Genomic DNA, 11,383 nt, shown 5'->3' with positions numbered 1-11,383 from the left:
ACACAGCAGAAACAAAAATATAATTCAGGTATCGTTTACATGAGCCAAGATCAAGGGTATAATTTTACAATTCATATTAATAAATCTGCAAAAAATAAATCTAAGTTTAAAGAAACAAACCGCACTTGGAGGCTCCCTCCAAATTTGTCTAGGATGTTTTGCTACCGATCCAAGTGTAGGATCGAACCTGTGTAGTCCACACGAAGACAATCTCAAAAAGAACCAAAAGGATTTGCTAGATCCTCTTTGGCTTCAAGATTAAAAAAAGCAAATCAATTGAATTGATTTTAGGCAAAGATGTTTCTGCCATGGGAGTGTTTTGGAGTGGCTGTTGTGTGTTTTTAATTTCTAGAAGCAATCAATTATTCATTAATTAACACACACACTTTTCTTTTTATAGTTAATCAATTTGCCCTAATCCCATACGGAATAGCTTTGGACTCCAACCCAAAGCCCCATGTTGCCAAACACTCCCAATTTATATTTTATTTTCCATCATTATCTCAATTAAAATCAATTATAATATATATAATATATATAACACTTAACAATAATGAATAATATTTAATATGTGCAACACACATTTAAACGTAATTTCACTTATAAATTTTTCTAACAATTAATAAAGTCTATGACCTTAGCAATTTAATTACACTGTGAAATTACCAAATACCCTTTCACCTTAAAAGACGAAAATGCCCTTCGTTCTTCCTGAGTCTTAAATTATCTCTATGTGTGTGACCCATAGCCTCCTCATCATCCCAGCATTGTATAGTATCGTGATTAACACCAATTAATCGTCTCACTAATACACAGACCAAGATTGGCCCCTAGCAAGGCTCATGGCCACCTGATAGATTCGGATTCAGCAAAGTAGCTACTTGTCAACGATACGGTTACCATGCAATTCGATCCTTTCATCATACGTTATTCCGACGAGACGAAGGCATAGAATAGTGTCAACCTTCGTTTACTCTCGATATTAGGTATTCAGTTTCTGGACCAATGACTCGTATTATAAACTGGATAAGTAACAACCAACCCCACTGTGGCCACAGTTTTAACGTCATTGCCATATACTGAATTGCATCGTGAGATAACTTCTCCCGTACCTGAGAGTGATGAATCCTCTATCATCCACCATAGTCTTGATACACTTCTTGATGCAGCCAATCACCACCATATTGACACTCTGAAAAGACGTGCCACGCTAGTGTCAAACTACACCAATCGGTGTACAAGGCGCTCTGGTGATCTCAAGTCTAAGGATCACATGCACCACCATTCGTTAGAGATTTGTTCCATAGACACTAGGGTTTACCATCCATACAGAATCCTCTGTGGGTCAGTCCAGTGAACTTGCTGCGTGTATCGCCTACAGTAAGCCCCTGTGTTGCACCAGGTTGTCACCAAACAACCTTGACAAGTGAGATCAGTCACTGCCTTTCGACAGGGTCGTTCAACACTATGATAGCCTTACCGTATTATTTGTGCCCTTACTTCAGAATAATACTGAGGCTTCGTACGTTTGTAGAATGGCCACCATATGTGCTCATAGGGTTCTCACTATCAAGATTTGAAACACTTGATACCCTCGTCACGGTTCTACCATTCTAAGGACATATATCAATACACATTGCAATAATAATGATTTATGCGATATAGAATAAAATGCCTTTTTATTGATTAATGAACATTATTACAAAGAGTCAATTCTATAATAATTGATTGGCTCTAGGGCATCTACTCTAACAGCCTCCTCACTCACAAAACAGTTGTCCGCTTTCTTTCCTTTTCCCTTGTATGGAACCTTCACTTTGGGTGCCATTTTCTATAATTCAACTCACAGCGCAACCTAAAAATTCAAGCCTAGGTTCCCTACAACAATCAATTCAAACCTAAAAAAGAAAATTGAGAACACTTCCAAAATTTCGCAATTAGACCCGCAAACTACGATTTCTCCAAGTTCAATAAAACACTCTAAGACTGAAAACCCACACTCCTCAATATCACAACATGCACAATCAACACTTCCTTAACAAAATCGAACTCACAATCACCCAAAAATTTGCAACTCAACCAACAATCAATTTTTCAGATCTACAAATCAAAACTTGAAATTGTGCGAAAATAAGTTTAGGGAACTTGAGATCTTGCCAATACGAAGGGTTATTCGCCACCAATTTACCCAGAATCAGCCCAGATTGGAAAGCCCCAAATTTCTTGAACCTGAAATTTTCGTGAAACTTTTGCAAAATTTGTTGTTGAAATGAGTTGTTTTGGTGTTTAAGAGGGTTAAAGAGTGAGAACTTTGGTTGGGAAAACACTTGGAAGGCAAAGGATTGAAATTGGAAAATTTCTCTCAAATGGATTTGAAAAGTCGCATGAAAAACGAAAAACGGATTTGAAAAGTCGCATGAAAAACGAAAAACCAAAGTGAATATTTATAGAAAATAGTCTTCGTCGCGGCGAAGTTCTTCGTTCATAGAACCCTAATTTGAAACCCAGGTTTCACCGTGGCGAAGAAAAATACTTCGCCGGGGCAAAAAATTACCGTGGCTAATCGCCTCGACGAAGAAAAATCTTTGCTGTGGCGAACTTGCCTTAGAGAAATTTCGTCCAACCTGCTTCGCCACGGCGAAGACAAATACTTTGCCGGGACAAAAACTTACAGGAGCTGCAACAATTTTTTAGGTTGCTTCGCCTCGGCGAAGAACAATCTTCACCACGGCGAAGTTTGCGACTTTTCAAAATTCATTTTTACACAACGTGCTTCACCGCGGCAAAGAATACTTCTTCGCCCCGGCGAAGTCTGGAGCATTTTCTTTCCTTGCATCTCCTGAAAACTTCACCTAAAACACCCAAAAACACACAAATTAAAAATCATTCAAACTCATAAGAAAATCAAACACATTCAAACACAATGAAATGACAAATAGAAAAAAATTAAAACACTTGGGTTGCCTCCCAAGAAGCGCTTGTTTATAGTCGATAAGCTCGACTCTCTCAATTTTTCAAGTCGGAATGTCAAGCTGTATTGGGTGGATTTGCAACTCATCACCCCATCAATGTATGGCTTCAATCTCTGTCCATTGACTGTAAAAGTGCCCTTTTCTTCATGTGTAACTTCCACTGCTCCGGATGAGTGAATTCTTGTAACCATGAATGGTCCGGACCATCTAGACTTAAGTTTTTCGGGGAATAGCCTAAGCCTAGAATTGAACAACAACACTCTTTGCCCCACTTCAAAATTCTTCTTCCTGATATGCTTGTCATGCCACCTTTTTGTCTTCTCTTTGTAAATTCGAGCATTTCATATGCTTCGAGACGGAACTCATCAAGTTCGTTCAAAGTCAGCATCCTTTCCTCCCCAGCAGCTCTTAAATCCATATTTAGCTGCTTGACTGCCCAGTATGCTTTATGCTCGAGTTCCACCGGTAAGTGACNATATTATTATTATTATCCTTATACAGATTTTTTCTAAATACAACTCGTTCTCCAGACATGTATCCTCGGGATTCTCATTGAGGGATATTCAGAGGATACCTGACTGGAGGGGGGTTTTACAGTATCTCTCCAAACTGAAAACATGAAAGTTGTAGATCTCTTTCTTAGTGTTTGACAGCATTTTGAATCATCTCAATCAGAGCTTGGATGAGAGAGTTATGCCCAGATTATGAAACAATGTCGAAACTATCCGAATTCACTTAATTAGTTCCGTTTTGCAATTAACGCCCCCATTTGCATCCTAAATCAAACTAGAATAATAATGAGTATATTTAGGCAGCAAATAAGTATAAAATACTAGACATTAAGGGGGGTAAATATGACATTTTGCATTCTCATCAGCAATCGTAAGCATAATCCGGATGGATTTAATCATGGCAACTGGTGAAAAGGTTTCTTCATAGTCAATGCCATGAATTTTTTTGAAACCTTTGGCAACCAGTCTTGCTTTATAAGTATGCACGTTGCCATCCATGTCAATCTTCTTCTTGAAGACCCATTTACACCCTATGGGTTTTACCCCTTCAGGTGGTTACACCAGAGACCACACTTGGTTCTGGTACATGGAGTCCATATCAAATTTCATGGCTTCAAGCCATTTTACAGAATCTGGATCCGATATAGCATCTTTGTAGGTTCTGGGTTCATTATCTTGGTAGACTAGTATGTCACCATATTGAGTCACGAGATAACCATATCTTTCGGGCTCATGGCGTACTCTCCCAGATCTACGTAGCTCCTGTGCTACTTGAGGTGGTTCACTTTGATCCACAAGTTGTTGAGTAACCTCCTTATGATGCTCAACAAGTTCCTGTGGCACATCATCCCATCCTTCGTCTAGTATATCTTGTGGTCCTAGAACTTCATCGAGTTCTACTTTTCTCCCACTAGTACTTCTTGGAAAATATTCCTTTTCTAAGAAGACACTAGATTGAGCAACAAATATTTTGCGCTCTTCTGGGTGGTAGAAGTAGTATCCTTTGGTCTCCTTTGGATACCCCACAAATATACATTCATAGGATTTTGGGCCCTGCTTGTTTAAAGTCAATTTCTTAACATAATTACTTCGCAACCCCAAATCCTTAGATAAGACAAGTTGGGCTTTCGCCCACTCCATAGCTCATATGGAGTCTTATCTACAGACTTTGACGGCACACGGTTCAAAACGTGAGTCGCAGTCTCTAGGGCATAACCCCAAAATGATGCAGGTAAATCACTAAAACTCATCATGGACCTAACCATGTCAAGTAAGGTCCTATTACTCCTTTCCGACAGTCCATTATGTTGGGGTGTAGAAGGAGGGGTGAGTTGTGATATTATCCCACATTCCTTCAAGTAATCTGAAAACCCTGAGCTTAAGTATTCACCTCCTCGATCCGACCAAAAAGCTTTAATACTCTTGCCCAAGATATTCTGTACTTCATTCCTGAATTCCTTGAATTTATCAAAGGCTTCAGATTTATGTCTCATAAGGTAGACATAACCATATATACTAAAATCATTAGTAAATGTGATGAAGTATGAATATCCACCTCTGGCTTCAACTGTTAGTGGACCACATACATCACTATGGATGATGCCTAACATCTCAGTAGCTTTTTCACCTTGTCCTTTGAAAGGAGACTTGGTCATCTTGCCTAACATGCATGACTCGCATACCTCAAATGACTGAAAGTCAAAAGGGTCCAAAACTCCATCCCTTTGAAGTTTTGCAATGCGGGTCTTATTAACATGACACAATCTATAGTGCCAGAGATATGTCTGGTTTTGATCGCTATGTTTAGGTTTCTTGGTTTCAATATTGAGAATTTCTTTATCGTTTAAATCAAGAACATATAATCCATTATATAACCTCGCAATTCCAAATATAATACCATTCAAACTAAAGGACAACAAACCATTAGATATCTCAAAATGATACCCTATATTATCCAAAGCGGATACTAAAATAATATTTTTGGAAATAGAAGGTACGTGATAACAGTTATGTAGTTCCAATAACAAGCCCGTAGGCAAAGATAAACAGTAAGTCCCTACAGCCAATGCAGCCACATGTGCTCCATTTCCAACTCGTAAGTCCACCTCTCCCTTGGCGAGCACTTTACTATGCCTTAGTCCCTGCACATCAGTACAAATGTGAGTACCACATCCTATGTCAATGACCCAAGATGTTGAGGGAGAAATTAATATCAATCATAAAAATACCTGAAGTCGTAGCCTCTGACTTTTTCTTGCTTACGAGGAAAGCCTTGCAGTGTTTCCTCCAGTGGCCAAGGTTGCCATAAAAGAAGTAGACTACCTTGCCCTTCCCTATGCCACTCTCAGGACCAAGAGAAACATGTCTTTTGGGCTTGTTCTTGGGTTTGTTTTTGGCCTTTTTCTTACCCTTGCCATTACCTTTTGCTTTATTGGCAGCAACCAGTAAAACAGGCTTGGACTTTTTCAAGTCCTGCTGTGCAGTCCTCAGCATGTTTAAAAGTTTTGACAGGGTTTTCTCCATCGTGTTCATATTGAAATTCATTATGAACGGAGCATAAGAGTCAGACAAGGATTGTAGAATTTAATCCATTTGTAATTCTGCATCCAAGCCACATCCCAATGTAATCCCCGCACCGCTTTGTGTTCACGTATGTTGTATATAATTATGCATTGGTATGACTATTGCATGTGTTCTCTTTTTTTTTTATTTTGGACGAATGAAAAGATTTTGTTGGTTGGTTGTGATTTCCTGATTTGGGTTGAAAAAAGAGAAATCCAGTTAATTTGGTGGGACTGGTTTGTTTGAGTGATAAATATAAGTGTTTTGGTTAACTTGGAGTGTGAAATGGTTTGTGTAGAATGTTTACTCTTGATTTGTCAATTCAATCACTTGAGTTTTAAAATTTATGTTTGATGTATCTTGTGATAATTGTGGTTGGTTTGGAAAGGGATGACTTTTCCATGTTGGTAATTTGAGTTGAGTGAAATGTTGCTTGGAATGTGTGAAAAAGGGGGTGAACTACAAGTTTTAGAACTTTTTTGGGGGTTCAAGTGAAAGAATTTAATACATTGGGACTATATTAAATTCTACAGATTTTGGTGCCATGGCATAGTGCCAAGGCATGGTACATTCTGGAATTTGGACTAAATTGTTAGTTTTGAAAGTTTCTTTGTTATCTTGGGGGTGTAAGTGAAAATATTCAATCTTTTGGGACCTTGCGAATATAGGGGTCTTTTTGTAATAAAAATACTGTTGTGTTGGGGGGCTTTCTGAGAATAGCGTGAAAATTTAGGGGGTAAATTAATATTTTCCATTCAACTGACTTATATCCAGTTTAGTCGACTGGAAGGAAGAAAAAGGGAAGGAAAGGAGAAAAAAAAAAAAAAAAAAAAAAAAAAAGGAGAAAGGAGAAGAAAAAAAGGGGGAGAAGGTTGGTCTTGACCCATTTTAATTTGGAAATCGATTTTTAGGCGTGCTTGATTCGTGGGTAAGCTTTTATTTGGGTAAAATTTTATCCTTTTTCCTTCATTTTCTCTAAGTTTGTAGTTGAGCTAATTTCTTCAAAGAATTGGTTCAAATAGGAGGAGGAGAACCCAGTTCTTTGAGGGTTTTCGTTATTTGGGACAAGCTTCCGAGGGTGAGTGGAAAAATCTAAACCCTTAACTTTCATTTCAACAAAGTTATCTCTAAATGCTTATTCATACTTGTTTATTGTTTTAAATTGCCTAAAATGTTTGATTTATTTATATAAATGAGCTTCATTGCAATGTTATTATTGGAAATTGTTGATAGACATGAGAAAGATGGAATTTTGATGTTTTGTGGCAATAGTTCGAAAAGAAATGAAAAGGGGTTGAAATTGTTAGATTTGAAAACATTTGAGAACCTGCATTTATATTTTTAAGTTGTGAAATTATTATATGCTCATAAGGAAAAAGGTTTTGAGAATAGGCATGAAATGATAGTGGTTTTCAAACCACCCTACGTAGTACCCAACCCCTTGATGATGTTGATTTGATTCTATACGTGTATGATTTGATATTGCTGACCCAAGTGGGTCGAAGGCCCGAGCGAGGCAGATATCACTACACATGATTTGATATTGCCGGCCCAAGTGGGTCGAATGCCTGAGCGAGGTAGATATCACTACATATGATTTGGTTTTGCCGGTCCAAGTGGGTCGAAGGCCTGAGCGAGGTAGATATCGCTAAACAGGATATGATTGTGCCGGCCCAAGTGATGCTTGGTCTCACTGGGTCAAAGGCTTGAGCGGTGACCGATTCCGCCTAGCAGGATGGATTTAATAGTTCAGCCCACGCGATGTTAGATCTTGCCGGGTTAGACAGATTTACCCCTAGGTACTAGTTGGGTGGGAGTTTTCACATGTGATTGAGAGATGGTTTGGATATATATATGTGTGTGTGTGTGTGTGTATCATTTATTTGAAATGGAAATTTATAAATTAAAATGTAATTGTATATGAAATGTTTTAGCAATGATATGTGTAGAGAAACATGAGTATTGATTCGTTTGCCATAATAGCTTTTAGAAAGAAGTTTTGCAATGAGAGATTTCAACATTGCTATGAAAGATGATTTATATTATAAAGTGTGTTATGGAAATGAAATTTTATACGCATGAGTGTTTTTATTGTATATTGAAATGTGTTATTACATACTAACTCATTCCCCACTCACTGAGCATTTCTAGCTCACCCCTCGTTTTCAAATGTTTTTTTTCCCCCACTAGGTCAAGAAGGTGTTCGTGCAGAGAAGTGAATCTCACTCAAGGTTGGGCCACATGACTTTATTTCATCATAAGTTCCATGGTTGTGTTTCAATTTCCGCTGCAAAATTTATGTTTCTTTATCATGTATTTTATTTCATGTTTTGGATTGTAAAAGATATGGAAAAATCTGATACCATATGTTCATTTTGTAAAAGAAAATTCAGTTGCATTTGTTTATTTGCAAATGATGTTATATTTATTTGTGAGAAACAAAAAGGAGTGTTTACAAATGTTTTAACTGGAAGAGTTTTATGATGTTTTATTTATAAACAGATTTTATAGTTTTCCCACATAGAACGTCTCGATCACCCGAGTCTCATGGGTGCATCGGGAGCCTATGGGATAAGGAGGGTCGGGACGGGTCGTGTCACCCAAAGTCTCAAGCCTCTCTATGTGCTCGATAATCTTGACCAACTTGGGCTCCCTTAGTCAGACGACTCCCAGACAGTGCTTTCGACACCTTGTACCTTTCATGTCAAGCATTTGTTTCAAAAAGCTCCTTGAGGTGTAGAATAATGGAAGAAGCGCCCATATTCTCATGCCGCTTTTGTAGCATAGGTGTCATCGATGCTAACATCAAGCATTGAACGCTATCAGCATCATTAAGGAACTTTTGATAAGTATCCTTTACTTCCTGAGTAGCATCAGGATCAGGCTCAGCCATGTATGGCTTTTCAAGGATATACAATTTCTTTTCTAACTTGAGTATAATCCGTAGATTACGATACCAATCTGAGAAATTGGATCCATCTAACCTGTTTTCTTTCTCGATTATCGGTCGTAGGTTCATAATGCTCATTTTGGTGAATCTACAATTGCAGAAAAATAAAGTTATTATAAAGTTCATTATTATTTAATATGGTCTTTTATTAAACGATTCTCCCACTATTTTACTCAAGTCAATAGCCCTCACTATTAACTCGGGAAAACCCGTTGACTTTCCTAGTGGACTGAGTGTTAGTGTATATTAGTGTATGCCCTAGAAACCATTCGCGTTGTTGGTTTCAGAGCATTTTGTCTTGTATCTATATATAATAAATAATAGAAGAAAGAGTTCTTCAATTCATATATATAAATTGCTTCCTTTATTCAGTCATGCATTTAAAATAAAGTATGTATATGAATTGTCCAGATGATTCATTTAATCGGTAAATGAATTATTGAAAAAGGTTCCCTACGAAAGCAATATAATTTGGGCAACTATATTGCACAGTAGGCATATCGGATACTTCCGAAAGATATCATGAGTTGATATAAGTACGGATGGCGATGATAGTCATGTCACTGGGGCATTGGTATGGATTAGCAGTTGGTGAACTGTTTTTTGAACGTGACCAAATAACGACAAATCACTTGGAAAAGCATGTAGTCAATGATTTATCGTTTGGTTATATCAGTGCACGATGTAGTCCTTTGACCTGAGATATTGTAGTCGGATCCGATATGGATGTCTATGGTTCATACGGTGTATAAATACGAGACTAATCATGTTTTGTATAATAAAGCCTATTTGGTCATGCGTTGTTCATATGCGGAAACGAACGATAGTCAAGAGGGGATCCATTGACTCAGAAATATAGGATCGGGAATACCGCTTACTCCATCCGGATTTGAGTTCCTAGATGAACATCGATAAATGTTAGAAATCAGAATCTCTGGCCAGAATCTATTATTAGTCATACAAAAGCAAGTTTGTGATGACGAGTTCCAGACATACTGATAGACGATTCGGTAGAAAATTGAGTTTAGTATTTTGACGTTCCATGAATCCGTGGTTGATCAGGATATTTCAATGGAGGGACTTTACCTGCATGGTACGTATAATTTGAAATGGGTTAGATGAAGTATTTCTTCATCGTGGTTTAAGGACTATGGCACATTGCTAGATGTTTACCATAGTCGTTGGGCCTCCGGACAGGATTTCAGATTCATCTAGAACCGGCTCACAATTAATCCACGGTGGACCTACATGGTCACACTAATAGCCTAGAGAAGTTAGAGAAGGATGAGAGAGAGAAATGATTATCCGAAGAGGGCTAGCACCTTTCGAGGGTAATGACATGATTTTTATGGTAATAGTTACATAGAAAATTGTTTGTGACATTTTAAGGGTTAGAATGGTCAAGCAATAATTAATTATATTTAATTATTATATTTTAAAGCGTTAAGATTAATGAGATGAACAAAAATAACCTTTTAATAGTTAAAAGGTAAAAGGGTAAATTTATGGGTTGTTAATGTAAACTAGTTTAGTTTACATAGGCCCTTGAATAATATTAATTATTCAAAGGGTAGCATAATAAATTCATGGGGTCCTTTTTAAAATAAGATTTTATTGGGCTTGGAAGTGAACAACAAATAATCGCAAAATTGCCCAAGTATATATGAATGCAAAAAGTTGCATTTTAGTTCATAACTTCACTTTGTTCACTAAGAGCAAACTAAAAGCTCTCTCTCCCTAGCCAAGGCCACTCTCTAACTCTCTCAAGGTGGTGTTAAAGTGTGGAGGTCTCATCATTTTGAGTCTTGTCTTCATCAACCCAAAGCAAAGGAGTAGGTATAATCCTTTTTCCAAGCTTTGTTTGAAAATAGTTTTTTTGAATCCAACCTTTCATGCCTTCAATCTTCATTTCCACCACTCTTTATGCATGTTGTTGGTTCTTTCACTGAGATCCCATCCGGCCCATTTCAAACCTTCGCTTTGGCGAGCAAGCTAAAATGAGTTGATTAGGTAGGCCAACAAACATAATCCATACCAGTTGATAACTCCTACTATCAACCTCAAATGTGAAAAGGCCAACAAGCCAATCACACAATCCAATGGCTTCAACCATTTTCCTCAAGTGTGATTCTCAGTATCAGTAGAGTGGACACTACATGTCACCACGTACACATAATATGTGTGCTGTTCTACTATGCCTATGACACGTGTATCAACCTTCGCTTTGGCGAACAAGCAAAACCGCCAGTTTAAGTCGACCTATCACCATTAAGGAAAACTCCAATGCATTTTAACCTCCCACTAATAGAAGTGTACCCTTCGCTTTAGCGAACAAGGTTTCGACGAATAGTGGTTTGATTAAAACCATGGTGATGGAAGGCATACGT

This window comes from Pistacia vera, unplaced genomic scaffold (assembly GCF_008641045.1).
Source record: "Pistacia vera cultivar Batoury unplaced genomic scaffold, PisVer_v2 Contig240, whole genome shotgun sequence".
In the NCBI taxonomy this organism is placed as follows: Eukaryota; Viridiplantae; Streptophyta; class Magnoliopsida; order Sapindales; family Anacardiaceae; genus Pistacia; species Pistacia vera.
This window is presented reverse-complemented; position numbering follows the sequence as displayed.